The sequence below is a fragment of the Panthera leo genome, chromosome A2 (assembly GCF_018350215.1).
Source record: "Panthera leo isolate Ple1 chromosome A2, P.leo_Ple1_pat1.1, whole genome shotgun sequence".
Taxonomy (NCBI): Eukaryota; Metazoa; Chordata; class Mammalia; order Carnivora; family Felidae; genus Panthera; species Panthera leo.
This window is the reverse complement of record NC_056680.1, coordinates 98,659,297-98,680,235: the sequence shown is the minus strand read 5'-3', so window position 1 is coordinate 98,680,235 and position 20,939 is coordinate 98,659,297. Positions and strand designations below refer to the sequence as shown.

Genomic DNA, 20,939 nt, shown 5'->3' with positions numbered 1-20,939 from the left:
TGATGTTCTTAAATGTTAGTATATTATGCCTGGGTATGATTTTTTTTCATCCACTTTACTTACCAGGTCATGGCCTTTTTATTTTTATTTATTTTTCAATATATGAAGTTTATTGTCAAATTGGTTTCCATACAACACCCAGTGCTCATCCCAAAAGGTGCCCTCCTCAATACCCATCACCCACCCTCCCCTCCCTCCCACCCCCCATCAACCCTCAGTTTGTTCTCAGTTTTTAAGAGTCTCTTATGCTTTGGCTCTCTTCCACTCTAACCTCTTTTTTTTTTTCCTTCCCCTCCCCCATGGGTTTCTGTTAAGTTTCTCAGGATCCACATAAGAGTGAAACCATATGGTATCTGTCTTTCTCTGTATGGCTTATTTCACTTAGCATAACACTCTCCAGTTCCATTCATGTTGCTACAAAGGGCCATATTTCATTCTTTCTCATTGCCACGTAGTATTCCATTGTGTATATAAACCACAATTTCTTTATCCATCATCAGTTGATGGACATTTCGGCTCTTTCCATAATTTGGCTATTGTTGAGAGTGCTGCTATAAACATTGGGGTACAAGTGCCCCTATGCATCAGTACTCCTGTGTCCCTTGGGTAAATTCCTAGCAGTGCTATTGCTGGGTCATAGGGTAGGTCTATTTTTAATTTTTTTGAGGAACCTCCACACTGTTCTCCAGAGTGGCTGCACCAATCTGCATTCCCACCAACAGTGCAAGAGGGTTCCCGTTTCTCCACATCCTCTGGTCATGGCCTTTTTAAATCTAAGGTCTTATATATATCTTTAGTTCTGAAAAATTCTTGTTTATTATATCCTCGAATATTTCCTTTCCTCCACTTATTTGGATTGGTTTTGTGGGTTATATTTTCTAGTTTTATTGAGATATAATTGACGTATAACATTGTATAAGTTTAAGATGGACACTTCACATATGGAATTTAAGAAACAAAACAGATGAACATATGGGAACAGCGGGGGGGGGGGGGGGAGAGGAGAGAGGGAAACAAATCACAAGAGGCTCTTAACAACAGAAAACAAACTGAGGGTTAATGAAGGTGGGGGATGGGTTAGATGGGTGATGGGTACTAAGGAGGGGACTTGTTATAATGAGCACTGGGGTGTGTATGTAAGTGATGAATCACTGAATTTTACTCCTGAAACCAGTATTGCACTGTTTGTTAACTAACTAAAATTTAAATAAAAAGTAAAAAAAAAAAAAAGATGGACATGATGATTTGATACATTGATATATTATAAAATGATTACCACAGTAAGGTTAGGTAACATATCCATCACCTCACATAACTACCTTTTTTGTGTGTGTTGAAGACATTTTAGATCTACTCTCAGTAACTTAAGTATATAAGGTACTGTTAACTGTAGTCACCACGTTGTATATTACATCCCAGAACTTATTCATCTTATAACTGGAAGTTTATACCCTTTGACCAATATTTCCTCCTTTCTGTCACTTTCAGGTCTTGGCAACCACCCTTTTACTGTTTCTATGAATTTGGCTTTTTTAGATTCCACATATAAGTGATATCATACAGTATTTCACTTTCTCTGTCAGACTTATTTCACTGAGCATTATAATCTAAAGGTACATCCATATTGTTACAAACGGCAAGACTTCCTTCCTCTATTTGTTCCCTCTTATCTTTCCTTTTATATTTTCTTGCCTGTTCCTTTCTAGGAGAGTTCTCCAGCTCATCTTCCAGCTTACTAATTTATTTTCAGTTTTGTTGAGTTCCTTCTTTATTTCAAGTCTCATGTTTTGATGCCCAGTTTCTTTCACTGCTATATTCATTCTTACAATGATTTGTGTCTGTTTTGTGTTCCTAATAATCTCTCTTATTTCTTTGAAAAATCTTTATTATGCTTAAAAAATTTTTTCTTCCATCTGGTACATTAAAGGTGCTTCATCTAGTACAGGTTGTTCAGTTTGTCTTTTTTTACAGTGCTTACACCTCAGAAAACGTCTACTTTGGCTGGTAATGTTTCCAAACTGAAGCAGCAAAAAGCCTAGGCCCTGTCTAGCACCATCAGAATGTTTTTGGTATTGGGGAGGGGATTCTCCTTGTAGAACAAGGTCTCTGATGTTATAATTCACTGTCTATCACTCATTCCACTTGTTTTCCTCCCCACCAACTAGGCAGCTGGCTTTGAAACCTTCCTATACCTTGGCCTACCATTTATCAAAAACTACCTCTCTGAACTACAATCACCTATTTCACACGGTATTGAAAGGAAAAGGGAAGAGAATGTGATAAATTCTTAAGGGTTAGCCTTCTGCATGTATGGGTTTTGTTTGTTTGTTTGCTTGCTTGCTTTGCTTTTATCACTCTTCACCCAAGCTAGAGAGCTCTTCCCCATCGATTGATCCAGAGCACAGAATGGCCCCTTGCTTTGAACTGTCATGCACCTCATACCTGGACCTAACCTCTTTCTGTCTCCCAGGATCTTCAATGTCAGCTTCTAGGATCCCTCAAACTTTTGTCTTTCTCTTTTAAGAAAGAGGTTGAGGTTCTCTTTTTTCCCTTTCTCTCTTGACAGGACCAGCCAAGTATTGTCTGGTATCCTAGTCCTCACTTATAAAATGTGTCTAAGAAAACATGTCAGCCCAGAAATATATTAAGGCTGAGTTTTCACCCAGAAAGTTGTAGCTTTACAATGATAGAAGAAGGTATTTCACAGACTTGAGGTGGCAGTTTTGTGCCAAGGTATGTAGCTTTTAGAAAGAACATAGCCAGGGTAAGACAGTATGACAGGCCTTGATAACTACATATACCTCAGTCATATTATTAACCTCCAGTAACTCTGCAGAGAATTTATCATTCATTTTCCTCTTTTTTTCCTCTCCTCTCCCCACTCCTCTTTCCCTCATTCCTGACTGACCTCTTTCTCTGCATGTGAAATGATCAGACGCTGCTTGCCCACAGCAATAGGAATCCACACAGTGGGGTGCAGGTAAAAGCGGATTTGCAGCAGGAAGTTTGGTGGAGGGACAGAGAAGCACTTTCCTCTGTAGTCAGAGGATTATGTCTAGACGAGGATGCCTGATTTGACTTCCAAATTAAAATACTGCAATGCAATTTCCCCAACAACAATAGGTGATTCTTATAAGCAAAGCAGTATATGGTTCTTTGCTCTTCTAATTGTAATGTCCCCTCTGATTTCTTCCATTAACATGCTTCTTGCCAGAAGCAAGTCAGACAATTGAGTAAAGACAGCTGGATTAATCATTCCAAAATATCTATAGTCTACAAAAGAAAAATATTACCAGAAATCGACAATTTTTATTTTCTCCCAAAGTAAAAATGTGCAAAGGACTATTCAAAAAATGTTATTTTATTTGTATTCTATGTTTATGTAAATTCACAAGAATAAGTGGTTTCCTATGACATCATCTTCCCTCCTAAGTAGATAATTAACTGACTGGTACACTTTCCAAAAGAAGGCTTTTACCAAATAAGGACTGTTGCAAATGCAAATGCACAAAGTGAACACTCGATGAATAGAAAAATAAGAGAAAGAGAAGAGAAAGAATATACCTAAGTAACTCCTTCTTAAGAATAATAATGTTATTCATTTACTTCAGAATTTCTTATTCAGATAGTCTCAATTTATTCAATAAAGAAAGAAGGTTTATGAGGCTATTCTTCTGCATTCTTTAACATCTAAATCTATTTCATTATGACCAGAACCTATTTCAGCCAATTAATTTATCCTTCAAAAGTATGTCATAATCATTCCCTTCCTTCTTTCTATACCACTATCACATCCTTATCCCCTGTCCTTATCCTCTGTTTCAGTTACTATTGCTGCATAACAAACATGCCAAAACTCAATGGCTTAAAACAATTATTTAGTATTTATCATGTGTTTGTAGGCTGACAGGGGTTATTTGGGGCTCAACTGCTTCCTAACAATCTCTCTATAGTCTGTATAGACTAGCCAAGACATGTTCTTCTCTTGATGACAGCAGAATTAAGTCCAATCACACAAGTGCTTCTTGAGTCATACTAACATTCTAGCAGCCAAAACAGGTTACAACATCAAGTCCAGAGTCAAGGGGTGAGAGTGGTACGGTGGAAGAGAGAGGAAGTGAATTTTTGGAATTGTAATTTAACTTACCTTATCCCCTTATTTACATATTTTGATATATCAACCTCTTAGCCACTCTTGATGATTGTAGAATCACCCTTGTCCAATGCCTACTATGTATATTTTCCAGATTAGTCTTCCTTAAACAGCACTTTTATCATGTCATTCATCTCTTCTAAAATCATGAATGGATCTCAATTTCCAGCTGTACTTTGTCTAAAGTCTTCTTCCTGTCTTTCAAAACCCTTCATGATTTGGCTATTCTCCATTTCCTCAACACATATCCTCCACTCTGATAAAGCTAGGCTCTCCAATATATTATGAACATCCTCATCTAGGTACTTTTGTTCATACAGTTCCTCCCACCACAAATGCCACCTTGTTTTCCCCAGTCCTAATTTCATCTTCTCCACAAAATTCCCTAGGTAATTTTCCCCAATTTATATCCCTTTTACCAAACATTGCCTGGCATTATAGTAAGTGCTGGAGATACCATAGGGAAAAACACCCAGTCCCTATATGATAACAAATTGGATAACCTAGAAGAAATGGATAAAGTCATAGAAACACCCAACCTTCCAAGACTGAATCACAAAGAAATAGAAAACCTGAATAGACTGATTACAAGTGATAAAATTGAATCAGTAATTTAAAAATTCCTAAGAAACAAAAGCCCAGAACCAGACCATTCACTTCATAGATGAATTTTACCAGACATAAAGAGTTAGTACCTATCTTTTTTGAATTATTCCAAAAAATTGAAGAGGAAGGAATACTTTGAGGGCAGCATTACCGTGATATAAAAAGCAGATAAAGACACCACAAAAAGAAAATTATAGGCCAATATCCCTGATGAATGTAGATACAAAAATTCTCAACAAAACATTAGTAAAACAAATATATCGAGTGGGATTTATTCTATGGATGCAAGAATGGTTCAACATATGCACATCAATCAACATTCTACATCACATTAACAAAACAAAGCATAAAAACCATGTACGATTACATCAATAGATGCAGAAAGAGCATGTGACAAAATTCAACATTGATTTATGATAAAAACTTTCAACAAAGTGGATACAGAAGGAATGTACTTCAACATAATAAAGATCATTATGACAAATCCACAACCAACATCATGCTCAACAATGAAAAGCTGAAAACTTTTCCTCTAAGGTGAGGAACAAGACAAGGATGCCCATTCTCACCACTTCTATTCAACTTAGATAAGATGTCTTAACCATAGCAATTAGGCAAGAAAAATAAACAAAAGTCACCCAAATTGAAAAGGAAGAAGTAAAACTGTCTTTGTAGATGACATAATATTATACAGAGAAAATCCAAAGGACTCCACCAAAAAGTTATTAGAACTAATAAATTAATCCAGTAAAGTCACAGGACACAAAACTAACATAGAGAAATCAGTTGCATTTCTATACACTAATAATATACTGTTAGAAAGACAATTTAGGAAAACAATCTCATGTACAATTGCATCAAAAAGAATAAAATACCAAGGAATAAATTTAACCAAGGAGATGAAGACCCATACACTGAAACTATAAGACATCGATGAAAGAAACTGAAGCCAATACAAATAGAATACTATTCCATGCTCACAGAATGGAAGAATTCACATTGTTAAAATATCCATATTACCCAAAGCAACCTACAGATTCAGTGCCATCCCCATGAAAATACCAATGACATATTTTTCACAGAACTAGAACAAAGAATCCTCTAAAATTTATATGAAACCACAAAAGACCCTGAAGAGCCAAAGCAATCTTGATAAAAAAGAACAAAGCTGGAGATATACCAGACTCCCTGATTTCAAACTATATTATGAAGCTATAGTAATCAAAACAGTATGGTAGTAGCCCAAAAGCAAATATAAAGATCAGTAAAATAGAATAGAGAGCACAGAAGTAAACCCATACATATATGGTCAATTAATCTATGACAAATGGGGGAAAAGACATTCTCTTCAATAAATGGTGCTGAGAATAGTGGACAGCTACAGCTACATGCAAAAGAATAAAACTGAATCACCATCTTACACCATAAACAAAAACAAATTCAAAATTAGTTAAAGACTTGAATGTAGGACCTGAAACCATAAAACTCCTAGAGGAAAAGATAGGTTTAAGCTCTTAAACATATTAGCAATTTATTTTTAGTCCAGTCTCCTCAAGGCAAGGCCAATAAAAGCAAAAATAAATGAGATTATGTAAAATTAAAAATATTTTGTATAGTGAAGGAAACCATCAACAAAACTAAAAGGCTAAAAAACTAAAATATTTGCAAATCATACATCTGTAATGGCTTAATATAACAAAATATGTAAAGAACTTACACAACTTAATATCACACAACTTAACTAAACAATGGGCAGAAGACCTGAACAGACATTGTTTCCAAAGAAGACCTGATGGCCAACAGACACATGAAAAGATGCTCAACATCCATAATAATGATGAAAATGCAAATCAAAAGCACAATGAGATACAGCCTTACATTTGTTAGAAGGGCTATTATCAAAAAGACAAAAAATAGCAAGTGTTGGCAAGGAGGTGAAGAAAATAGAACCCTTGTACACACACTGTTGGTAGAAATGTACATTGGTGCAGCCACTATGGAAAACAGTATAGAGTTTCCTCAAAAAAACTAAAACTAGAACTACCATATAATCCAGCCATTCCACTTTTGGATATTTATCCAAAGACAACAAAAACACTCATTTGAAGAGATATACGCACATTGTAGCATCACTACAATAGTCAAGATATGGAAGGAAATTAAGTTTCCCTCAACAAATGGATGGATATATATATATATATATATATATATATATATATATACATACACGCACCCAACACAATGGAGTACCACTCAGCTATAAAAAAGAATAAAATCTTGCTATTTGCAACAACATGGATGAATCTAAAGGGTATTATGTTAAGTGAAATAAGTCAGTCAGAGAAAGACAAATACATGATTTCACTTACATGTAGAATCTAAAAAACAAAACAAATGAAAAAAAAAACAGACTTACAGATACAGGAAACAAATTCTTGGTTACCAGTTGGAGCAGGGGCTGGGGAGAGGACAAAGTAGGTGAAAGAGATTAATAGGGACAAATTTGCAGTTATAAAATAAGTAAGTCATGGGATATAATAATGTACAACATAGGGAATATAGTTAATAATATAATTTTGAATGGTGAGAGTTACTAGACTTATTGTGAAGATCATTTCATAATGTATAAAAATTGAATCACTATGATATACATCTGAAACTAATAGGATACTGTATGTCTATTGTACTTAAATAAAAAAAATAATGAAATAAATATAAATAAAAGTCAATAAATATATTAGGTAAAAAAACATTTCCTAGTCCCTGTCCAACATGCTGGTTGACAATCTCTTCGGATATAGTAAGGTGATAGAGCTGTAGAGAGGTGAACACAGAGGACACAGAAATGCATATGAGGAGCATTTAATTCCTATCTTGGGAGACTATGAAAAGACTTAGAGGACAAGTTCTCTAGAGTTAAGTCTATGTGGTAAGTGAGAGTTATTCAGCTGAAAAGGGATTAGTAGAAAGCATTAACAGTAGAAGGAACTAAGAAAGGAAGAAAGATCCAGCATATTTGAAGTGCTGCCCACAATCCTGCATGGCTGTGGCATTGAATGTGAGACAGAGAGAGGAAGGAAATAAGGCTAGAGAGGAAAGCCATGTATAAGGAATACGAAACTGAAGTCAGCAAGGAAGTAGCATGCTTAAGCAGGGACATGACATAATCAGATTAGTGTTTAGTTTTTTTGTTTTGTTTCATTTGAGATATAATTGAAATATAACACAGTAGTTTTAGGTGTACAACATAATGATTCAATATTTGTATATATTATGGAATGATCACCACGAATCTACTTAACATCCATCACCATACATAGTTGCAATTTTTTTCTTATGATGAGAACTTTCAACATCCACTCTCAGTAATTTTTAAATACACAATATGGCGTTATTAACTATAGTCACCATTCTGTACATCACATCTCTATGTCCTGTTTATTTTCTATTTGGCAGTTGGTACCTTTTGACCCCTTTCACCCATTTCATGTCTCACAACCACCCACTTACTGCTGGCAAACACCAATCTGTTATTGATATTTGTGACTTCATTTTTTAATTCCACATATAAGTGTGATCATATGGTATTTGTCTTTCTTTGACTTATTTCACTTATAATGACCTCAAGGTCCATCCATGCTATTGCAAATGGCAAGATTTCCTTTTTTATGCCTGCATTCCATTTTCATATATTATACATCTATATATTATGATTACATATATAACAGTATTTATATATATATTATAAATTTTATTATACTTATAAATTATTTATAAATGTTATAAATATATAATATATATGTAATAATATAGTATAATATGACCTAATATAATAATAATATGTAATATGCCTATATCATTTTCTTTATCCATTCATCCACTGATGGACATTTAGTTTGTTTTTATGTCTTGGCCATTGTAAATAATGTTTCAATGAGTATGTGGGTGCAGGTGTCTTTTTGAGTTAGTGTATTTGTTTCCTTTGGATACAGAATTCCAGAAGTGAAATTGCTAGATCGTACACACAAGTACACAAGTGTTCTTTTTTCTCCATATCCTCTCCTGTTTTAAATTTTTTAACACAGATTAATTAGTGTGTTAAAAAGATCACTTTGGCTGCTTTGTGGACCATGGATTAAAGGGAGATAAGAAGAGAAGCAACACTCATACGTGGAATTTAAGAAACAAAACAGATGAACGTATATGGGAGGGGGGAAAAGAGAGAGGAAACAAACCATAAGAGATTCTTAACAGTAGAGACAAAATGGAGGGTTAATGGAGGGAGGTGGTGGGAGAATGGGCTATATGGGTGATGAGTACTAAGGAGGGCACCTGTTGTAATGACTGCTGGGTATTGTATGTAAGTGATGAATCATTGAATTCTACTCCTGAAATCAATATAGCACTGTATGTTAACTAACTGCAATTTAAATAAAATTAGAAAAAAAAAAAAAGAGAAGAGAACTAAGTCCAGTTCAGAAGGTTGTTGTAATAATCCAGGTGAGAGATGAGTGTGGATCAAACTATAGTAGTGGAGAAAGCAGATTATTTCAGAGATACCTAGAAGTGGATTTAACAGGTCTTGGCTACTAAAATGAAATGAGGGTACAAGGCAAAGAGCAGTGCCACTAGTTTGGGGAGCCAGAGAGGGAAAAGAGGAGATATGGAGAAGTGGAAAGTAGTGCAGAGCAGGATGCAGAGGTGGACAATAAAGCGGGGGAGGGGGGGTGCACACCACACCTTGATGCTAATTAAAGAATGATGTTTGTTGTAGATATCATCAAGTAGGCAGATAAGGAGGTCCTTCCTAGCACCCCTGAATCACTCCACATAGGTGAACACTTATAAGTGTCCTGCTGGTGAGTGGAAGTAAGTTCAAGTTGGAATGGGCCTAGGAGGAGTGCTATGGCCCAAAGTTGCCTGAGATCCAGATCAGCCCAGTTGTGGATACCAGGGGTGGGGTACAAAGTTGCTGAAGGTAAGACTATGGGTATATGTGTACTTTCTCCTTACTCGACTTAGAACACTGATAGTTAACAATTCCTCATTCCTTAAATACATATCCAGTGATAGTGTTCCTGAGACTTGCAGCTCAACCTTACTCATTTGATGTTGCTACACTAATAGTGTTCTACCAAACAAGAAATGAAAGAATTAACTCCAAAAAGTCAGTTTTACATTCAATAAAAATTTATATTCCTTTTAAGGAAAATGAAATTAATAATCATTTACATCTGGAGAAATAAAATTTCCTTTGCTGGAAGAATGGTCAAAATATACATATTGCATCTTAAAAACAAAGACAGACATGGAGTTTTTATGTTAATATCACTGATATTGGAATGTTGCCCCAAAAGAAAATAGCATCCATAGGAATGACAGCTATACACTCAAGGGAGGGGACAGTGTGCTTGATGGTTTACAATGCGTTCAATTACTGGGTAGATCAGCGACTCAAGGCTTTTAGCAGTGCAAAAGGCTGTTAGATCACTTACCAACCCCTATTCCATACCCCCACCAGCACAGGATTCTTCTCTTTGGTATGTTCATAAGGACTCTGTTCAGTCTCGTTTTAAAAGTCTTACGCTTGGAGGTTTTAATCACCTTCTTTAGAAGACTCTTCCCTCCTATCATAGGAAATATGTCCTTAAGGGAAATTCACTGATACTTAACCCATATTTTACTTGTTATAATTTCCTATTACTCTAATTAATACCTTTCTCTGAGCTTTTCCTTGTGACTCACCCACCCTGTATCACCTCTTCCTCTGTGGTGTTTTTGCCATTTAGATCCCTTGCATGTGGATAGTCATCCTGAGTCTCTAGTCAGTCTTAATAGTTAGGAAATGTTTAAGCCTGTAGTACTAATAAATCAGCTCAAGGTATAATTAGAGGCTTAACTCTGCGAAGAGAAGATGTAACCCATTTGTTAATAACATCACTTAGGTCTTTTGAAAACATTCCTGCCTAAAATAACTGAGTCAAATAAAGAACTAGCCTTAAACAAAATGTCAAAATAATGGGCTTTGAGGACACTGAGAGCCCAATTCCTCTACTGAAAGTGTAGCTAAGAATGCGCTGCCGCTTTCTGCTAGTTATTCCATAGGCAAGTTGACTTTTAGCTTCTCCAAAGTTGATTAAAATTCAGTTGTGATTAATATTCGCTGATGTACTAGATACTTTCATTTAATCCCCACATTATACTCATAGACAGTACACTACGGCTAAGAGATGTTAAGTAACATTTATGATACCATACAGTAGAAAGTGAAAGACTCAGGATATAAATCCACGTCTTTTGACTCCAAATCCTGAGCTCTGGAAATGTTGTTCACCTGACTCGGAGATGATTACATTATTACTTAGTGGGCTTGAGTCTCTCCACTACACCCTGAGGCCTTAGCAAAATATCTGCTTTGTATTTTCTGCTGTGCCATAAAGCATCTGGGCACTAAGAACAAGCATGTTTATGGATGTATATAGAGCTATGGAATTCATATTCTCCACCTTGTAGTAATCCATACTTCCTTGCTCAACCTACTTCACATTTATTCCTTTTGTGTTCTTATACAAAATGGCCGCTGCCCCCTTTTATGGACAAGGTGCTCTGAAAAGTTTTCCAAAGAGCACAGAGTAAGTAGAAAGTGGCTGAGTTAAAAATCAAACACAAATCTCTCTGATTCCAAAGCTCTTCCTTCATTTGTTGAAAATAAGTGAAGGAAGCCTACTTTGCTTCCTCATCAGGAATCTTTTGGGGGGGTGGGGGGGGGGGCGGCGGATAACCAAAGAGTGATTGCAACATGTTTTGCAAAGTAAAATATGTCAGGGAAGAACTGATAGTATCAACAAGCTCCATAGGAATTGTGTAGATGATGAACTTTAAGACTCACTAAACTAGTTTTTCTGTTGTGTAATTCCTTTTCTTGTCACTCTCCTAAATATGCAATGTCATCTCTTATGTACTGTAACCTGTTCAGTGATAGCTAGTTCTAATTTTATTGCTACTTGGGTAAATTATGTTTAAAATTAAAGTTAGTAATTTTTAATGAAGAGAACATTTTGTATGACTAAGTAAAATATCAAAAGAGCATGTAACCTGACAAAAACTACTTCAGCCAGGTAGTCAAGGTGATTATCAACAGTGATAAATCATGGGATTAAATTGGCACTTTATGTCTGTGGTCTTGCTTCCAAAGATGGTAACTTCCATCCAATTGAGAAAAAAATTAGAAAAATCTCATTAGAGGGACATTTTACAAGATAGCTAATATAGATATAGCTAAAACCAAAAGTACTCCTCAAACCTGTCAAGGTCATCAAAAACCAAGAAAGTCTAAAAAATTGTCACTGTCAATAGAGGCTTAAGGAGAAATGATTAAATGTAATATGATATCCTGGATGATATCCTGGAACAGAAAAAAGGACATTGGGTAAAACTAAAAAAATCTAAGTAGAGTACAGACTTTAATTAAAAACAATATATTGATATCGGTTCATTAATTGTGACAAATATACCATACTAAGGTAAGATGTTAATGACAGAGGAAACTAGTTGTGGGTTATATGGGATTCTCCATACTATCCTCATAATTTTTCTATAACTCTAAAACTGTTCTAGAAAATAAAGTTTATTAGAAAAATAGCTAAAATGAAAGATTATGTAAATAGAATTTTGCTTTGAATAAATTCCTTAAAATATATATTCTCCTCCCATTTTCATGGTTTTGTTATTTTGTTAAATTTTTTCTAATATTTTAGAATATTCTAAATAAATAAATATTTATTTTTGGGAGAGCACAAGTGGAGGAGGGGCAGAGAGAGGGGGACAGAGGACCCAAACTGGGCTCTGCTCTGACAGGCTGACATCAGTGAGCCTGTTGTGGGGCTCAAACTCATGAACCGCCAGATCATGACCTGAGCCGAAGTCGAATGCTCAACTGACTAAGCCAACTAGGTGCCCCTCATGGTTATTTTTTTTTAATTGCAAGCACACAGGAAAAATAGCATTTTTTAAGTTCACAGTAAATGTGTTTATCATGGAAGTGTAAAAAATTACTTTTCCCTTGCTATCATGAACAGAGATGAAGAAACTCAGGGCTATTTTTCTTTAGCTTATCATTGATTAATTATGATCTTTAAAAAGTCATTTTTCCATTTGTAAAATAGATAAAATTCTACTTCATGGGAGGCTTATATAGTTTAGTGAAATGAAACAGATAAATAGTGCCTAAAAGAGAATTACTTTAGGGCTAAAGTTATAATATCAGAGCTTTTTAAAAATAATCAATGATCCATTTCACCCACTGACCAGAATATTTGACTTTCCTGTCAATGAATATGACTATAATGATTTTATTCCTTTGTTGAATTTTCTTCACACAAATCAGATGCACTTAAACTTGGCTTAAATACCAAAACATGCTGACACAAGTTGAGGACAGAATTGCATAGACAGTCCACACCCTGGCTCCTGCTCAGTTTTTAAAATCCAAGACACAGTATAACCCAGCAAGTCACTGTTTCATGAATCAGCCCCTCGATGTGAGGGGGAAAGTCCTTGGCAACCTGACTGTGCTGTTCTAAGGTAAGAGAAGTGATTGCCTAGGGAGAAGACATCAAGGCCACCACATGTACAGACTTGCTCTGCCCAGGATATGGGGAATTTTGCTTTGCTTGGAATCAGCCCCAGAATTCAGAAGTAAGCTAACTATAGCTTGCTTCTCTAATATCCTAAAAATTCATGCTTTTCATAAGACCCTATGTGCTGGTTTTCATATCTGTGCTTGCTTTGCTCTGCTCACCATCCCTGAGCCCTTGGAGTTGACACACCATTGCTTGATCTAGTCAGGTAATGTGAACTGGAGTGAGGCAATCAGCCATTCAATTCAGTCACAGGTGTGAGTGTAGAAACAACCTCACATGTAATCAAAGGAAGTCACAAGACAGCAAAGGCAACTGCAGGTTTTGAAAAGAGACATGATTAGGTCTATACCAGAATCTAGGTAGCTAGAGTGGGGTATGGTCACCACTTCTGTGGTGTCTGTTGTTGTTATGGTTTATGCTATCATTGCTTAATTCAAGAGAATCTCACCTGGTGGGACCAACAGGAGATAGAGAGGCTACTCTTCTGTGGGGTCCAGTCTCTGACCTAAGGTTATTTCCAACTGCTCCTTTTATTCCCTCAAGTAGGCCCATGGAACTCATGTGATTAGACTTATGACTCATGGTAGTTACTAACAAGAATTTTATGGAACATAAATTCACCACATGACTTTAAAGTTGTAAGACTGAATTTCATAGCCTGCATTCCTTTTCTCTTTATTGCTGTGCCTACTGCATCTATCCCTAGAGATTCCTCTTTTTTCTCATCTCCAAGACTGGCTGTGAGTGGATCATGTACTCTCTAGTACTTAGTTGTTAACAGTATGGACATGCACACCATTTCTGCTTTAGAAGTTTAGACCAAAGTACTATAGGAATGCTGACACCAGAAAAGAAAAGAATGTAGTAAGCATGGGGGAAGTTGTAAAACAAAAACAAAAACAAAAACAAAACAATAAATTATATAAAAGTCTTCCAGTCATAATCCCTAGTCTGAAGTTGTGGGATAACACCCATTGGTATTCAGTTCTTGTTCATAAGGGTGAAGTTTGAAAGAAATAAACTTTTATTTCCTATCTAGGGGTAATGTTTATTTTTCAGAAACTTTCAACTAAATGTTACCAAATGTAGTGGGCATTTTCACAGGAATGGGTATTTAAGGAATTACTACCTCCTTAAACATACTGAGATACTTACATCCCTATCCAAAATTCTTTGAATGCTAAGGAGTTATTCAGTCAATATACTCAAAAAGAAGAACTTGACTTCAAATTTTACTTCTATCATTTGACTCATGAGGGTAACTCACCAGAATTTTATTGAATATATATGTGATTCTGAAACAAATGCAGAAGGCTCTGTGGCTTGGTTTCTAATTTCATTATCATCTCTCTACTCAGCAATGTTGCTTGGACTCAATGCTAGTCTAGGGTTTTTTTCCTCATTTAGATCCAGAGCTTCATCTGACAGAGTTTAGGCTTATGTTCGATAAAGTCACTAGAAAACTTTATTAATTTATAACACTAAGAACATTAATTTTTTTTCTCTAGATACTGACCTCAGAATTGAACCAAGGACAGACACAGGCCTAATGACTATGGAAGTAGGGAATAAAGCAAAGAGAACATTTTTTAAGCTGAAACAGCTTGAGGAAACTTCCCCTTACAATTATGGCACCACAGACTTATATCTGCCCAGGAGCCTAAATATTCCTGTCACTAGTCTGGGGGCCCTTAGTTTACAGACATGCCCCCAAATTCTTTATAATTCCCATCTTTCTGGATGCCATATGTACCCACACTTTCTGTATCTTCACCCTCAATGCAACCCTCTTACAACCTTTGAACAATGTCTTCTACGTTCCATTTAGCTGACTTCCAATGGGAAAAAAGTGCCTATGTATATTAATTGCTGTCAGTCCCACAGTAGGACTTGCCTTTTTTTCTCTCCTTTTAAAAAAAAAAATGTTCTAGCATTCATCTTATTTTGGTCTGTTTTGTATATCCAATTATTACAATTGCATACAGCAATTAACTCACCACATTTCAAATTTGTAGTTATATCATCAGTGACTAGGTACCATAAGCACAAACGAGAGCAAAATGGTATTATAAAATCGCAAAGGAGAATCATATAGGATATACATTCCTTTGTTCCTCATCCTATATATGTGAATGGGGGAATTAATATAGGTTGACATAATGGTAGGGATCTTGGCACTTTAATACATAACAGTAAATGAAGGAGTGTAATTGAACAATTGCCAATCTTGTGTTCAGTCATTACTGACTTGAGGTTTTATTTTTAAATGTTTATTCATGTTTGAAGGAGAGAGTGTGGTAGGGGAGGAGCAGAGAGAGGGGAACAGAGGATCCAAGGCAGGCTCTGTGCTGACAGCAGTGAGCCTGATGTGGTTCATGAACCATGAGATCATGACCTGAGCCAAAGTCAGCCACTCAACCCACTGAGCCACCCAGGAGCCCTACTGACTTGAGGTTTTAATTCAATGGACATTTGTTTTGTTCTAAATAGGAGTGTTTACAAATCTTTGACAGAATAGCAGAGAAGCATGCAGAGTGGGGAAATCGTATTGTAATTATTATTAATAAACACACTATAATTAATATAGCCTCTGAAGTATTTTTACCTAAATTTTGAAAGGATCCTGTGATTGGGATAACTGGATATGATAAAGAATAAAATTGGACCCTTATTTCACACCATGTATAAAAATTAACTCAAAATGGATTACTGACCTGAATCTTCATGACCTTGGATTATGCAATTGTTTCTAGACGTAACCTAAAAGCACAAGTGATAAAAGGAAAAACAGATAAATTGGATTTCATCGAAAAAAAATTTTTTTAAGTTTATTTATTTGAGAGAGACAGAGACAACGTGAATAGGGGAGGGGCAGAGAGAGATGGAGAGAGGGAAAATCCCAAGCAAGCTCTGCACTACCAGCACAGAGTCCAACGCCGGGCTGGAAATCAAGAAACCATGAGATCATGACCTGAGCCGAAACCAACAGTCAGATGTTTAATGGACTGAGCTGCCCAGGCACCCCAAGCTTAAAAACTTTTTAATTGTAACTATGTGAGATGATATGTTAATTAGCTTAATTGCAGTAATCATTTCACAGTCTATATGTATACCAAATCATCATGTTGTACACTTAAATATATACAGTTTAAAATATATAAATTACAAGATTAAAAGCTTTTTGCTTCAATGGACACTGTTGAGAAAGTGAAAAGGCAACCCACAGAATGGGAGAAATTGCAAGTCATATATCCAATAAGGGACTTGTACCCAGAATACATAAAGAATTCTTATACCTCAACAATAAAAAGACAACCCAGTTTAAACATGGGCAAAGATTTGGATAGGCATTTCTCCAAAGAAGATATATAAATGTCCAATAGCACTTGAAAAACTAAACATCATTAGTCATACAGCAATGCAAATCAAAACCCTAATGAGACACTACTTCACACCCATTGGGATGGCTATAATCAAAATGACAGACAATGACAAGTGTTGTCAAGGTTATGGAAAAACTGGAACCCTCATACATTGCCAATGGTAATGTAAAATGGTGCAATGCTTTGGAAATAGTTTGATAGTTCTTCAAAATGTTAAATATAGAGACACTATAGGAGTCAGCAATTCCACTCCTGCTGAACTCATTCCCAGTTATATCCCATGAAAAAATGAAAACAAATCCACACAAGTTCATAATAACCAAAAAGTGGAAACAACCAAAATGTGCATCAACTGATAAATGGATAAACAAAATGTGGTATGCCCATATAATTTTATATTATTTGACCATAAAATGGAATTAAGTATCCATACATGTTATAACATGGATGAACCTTGAAAACCTTATGCTAAGTGAAAGAAGCCAGACACAAAAGACCACATATTATATTTTCAATTTGCATGAAATGTCCATAATAGGCAAATCCATAAAGAAGGTGATTAGTGGTTACCAGGACCTGGGGGAAGGGGTAATGGAGACTGCTAATGGATATTGGGTTTCTTTTTGGAGTGATGGAAACATTTTGGAACTGGATAGCAATGATAGTTGCAAAACTGAATATACCAAAACCCTGGAGTTGCAGCCTTTAAAATGGTGAATTTCATGGTTTGTGAGGTAGGTATATGGAATATCCACACTTTAAGGTAAAGAAACAATGGTTCAAAAATGCTGAGGACTTTATTAGACTAATGGTTCTCAAAATGTGGTTTGCAAATCAGCAGCATCAAAATCACCTGGAAGCTTGTTAGCAATGCACATTCTCAGGTTACTCCCCAGGTCAAAGGAGTCAGAACTTTCGAAGGAGGAGCTCAGCAATCTGCGTTTTAACAAGCTCTGCAGGTAATTCTGATGACACTCAGGATTGAGAGTCACTGGGTTAGTTATAGCTTTAAAGCCTTATTGCTCTCCTGGTCACTAGATGTATAGCCTTTGGCAAGTTTCTTGACCTTTCAGTGCCTCAAATTATTCATCCAGAGAAATCGTTCTTCACAGGGTTATTATGAGGATAAATGTTTAAACACAAGTAACTTGCTTGGAAGAGAGTTTGCCACTCAGTGAGCTGAGTACTCAATAAGAATCAGCTTCTGTTATGTAACAGTACTGAGCTGATATAGGAAACAAATGTAGATCCCCTCACTTGGGGAAACTGAGTCACAGATATAAGTTTTCTAGTAGCCACATAAAAAAAAGTAAAAAGAAATGATAAATTAATAACATATGTTATTTAACTCAATGTGTTAAAAATATTAGCATTTCAATATGTAATCAACACAAAGTTTTTGGATAGCTTACACTTTCTTTTTCAAACTGAGCCATCAAAATCCAGTGTGTTTTATACTTAGAGCACGTCTCAATCTGAACTAGCCACATTTCAATTGCTCAGTAGTTACCCGTGGCTGGTGGCTGGTATACTGGACAACACAGCTCTTACTCAAATGCTATGCTCTTTTCCTTACCTAAAGTTCCTAAAAAAAATTCAGCATGTAGTCTTTGAGGATATTCAAAGAGTGGACTGATGAGGTGGGGACAAGCATAGAGCATCCTTTACTAACATATTCCATCTTAAAAGGTGATGTTGGGTTGCAGATGAGCTTTGAATCCATGTCCTCAATTGCATATTATTACACAGGAATTATCTGGTGAACTGCCTGAGAAGATTTTTTTTTTAAGCTTTAATTCACTTTATTTTTCTTACAGCTGAAGCCTGGGTCCTCTGCATGGAGACTCTGGTGTGGATCTTTACAAGATGGTCAGTAAATTCCTGATAAGGAGACTTGGTGAACACAGTCTCTTTCCAGAGGTCAGGGGTAGGTCTTGGAAATGGCATCAAAAGTGGCCTTGGCAAGGTTGCCCAGGGTGGCAGTGCAGCCCCTCGCTGAGGTATAGCAGTCGTCCATACCGGCCATCATCAGTAGCTTCTTGGGCACAGGGGCTGAGACAATGCCAGTGCCTCGAGGGGCAAGGATGAGGCACACCAGCACAGACCCACAGTGGTCATGGGACAGTGTGGGGCTTGCTGATCTTGTTCCCTGAGTAGCCTCCTTGCACAAGGACAATGGAAAGCTTGGCCACGATGATGGCCCCACAGATGGCAGTGGCTACCTCCTCAGAGCAGTTAACACCCAGACCGATATGTCCATTGTAATCTCTGATAGCAACAAATGCCCTGAACCTGATCAGCTGGCCAGCATGGGTCTGCTTTTGCACAGGTATAATCTTCAATACCTCATCCTTGAGGGAAGCCCCCAGGAAAAAGTCAATGATTGATGGGCAGGGAGAAGACAGAGATTTCCTCCAGGGAATTGATCTTCATGTCCTTGACCAGGTAGCCCAGCTTGGTAATGGGGACCCATTCCTTGTCCTCCTTGAGGAGAATCTTACTGGAATAACATAGTAGACTGCAGACCTTTGTGTATTGTTTGTTCTTGTTCATTCTTGTATCCATAGAATCTAGAAAACTTGCTAGGCACATTGCAGGCACTCATCACACTTTTTTTCAATTAATGAATGAACATTGAAAGTGATTTTCTAACTTAACTTTTAATTTTATTACAATTTTTTTTTCAAATATCTGAAAACATCTAATAATTCCTTTCATATTGTCTTTACTTCTCAAAAGCAAAATCCACTTTTTGTCTTCTAAATTGATTTATGCTTTTCCTTATGTTTAAATATTTATCAAGTCCCTAGTAAAGATTAGATTTCAAGAACATGAGCCTGTAACAGAATTGCCAATATTAAGGGTTTATTTTCTGTGACAGAAGACATAGTTCATATATGTGTAAATATCGTACAAAGATCACAAATGCAATTTTGTTTGGATTTTTTTATTGCTGGTCTAAGAATAAATGGAAGCAAATATCCAGAGTTTCAATATTGATGAGTCTTCCTCATTCTCAGTAGCAGTAATTATAGGACATACTTTTACATTAAGGACCCACATCCCTGGATAATGCTGACATTAGTAAAACTTACAGACTTAAGTAACCTGCAGAAACACTATTGATATATGGGTGGAATGGTTTCCTAGGAAATTTGATACCTGGAATGAATTAGTTTCTTACTGAGTTCCTAGAATCCTAGAAGCAAGATATTGTGGGTAGTTAACTCAGATGGAGTAAAAGACAAGGTCGTGTTAACAACCTAGGCTTCCTTGACTCACTCTATGGTTTTCTTTATGCTCACTCCCCTCCAGCCACACTAGCCTCCTTCCCGTTCCTCAGACACACCAGGTTTGCTCTGACTTTCCTCCTATACTTAATGTTCTTCCCCCAAAATTCACCTGGCTACCTCCTTTCACTTCCAGTCTTGCTCAGATGTCTCTCCTCCATGAGTTCTACCCCAGTTGCATTATTAAATACAGTCACCCGCTGGGATTCCACCCCCTGTCCCTCATCTTTTTACCCCACTTAGCACTCATTACTTCTTATGATACACCATCCTGTGTTGTTTATTGTTCATTGTGCTAGAATGTAAGTTTCACAAGAACAGAGATCTTGTCTGTTTTGTTCACTGATGTACCCTACCCTAGAGTAGTGATTGGCTTACAGCAGGCACTCCACAAATCTTTGTTGAATGAATAGTTCACTCATAGACCAGATTCTTTAATTTCTTTTCCTTTTCACTTTTTAAGCCTGCTCTAGTATTAAGATCAGCTGGAAGGTTTTGCAAGCCTAACTGTGAAGCTGAACTCTCCCAGCCTTCTAGTTGGGCTTGCTCCCTGAAGGGTCCTGTCTCTGGAATTCATTTCTCTGGGCAGGTTGCCAGGAGTCTGAATTTGTCGTCTTTGGTGTATGATGCAAGATTTAGGGTTTTTGTTTTTCTTTTTGGAGGGGCGTGTTTCGATTTTGGCTAACTTTATTGTTTTGTCTGGAGTTTTATTCTTGTGTTGAGTTTTGTTTGTCTGGGTTGATCAAGCAATTTAGCAACTATTCTTCACAGAGCTATGGGATACTAGAAATTAGAGCTGAAAAAGACCTCATGGTTGATCCAGTCCATCCCCCTTGCCATTGAAGTCTTGCTCTGCACAATACAA

At 36.5% G+C, this 20,939-nt stretch overlaps 1 pseudogene; it reads right to left on the bottom strand.

Moving 5' to 3' along the window:
- Positions 1-17,599: 17,599 nt before the first annotated feature.
- LOC122213175 lies at positions 17,600-19,262 on the bottom strand (annotated as a pseudogene).
- Positions 19,263-20,939: the final 1,677 nt, after the last annotated feature.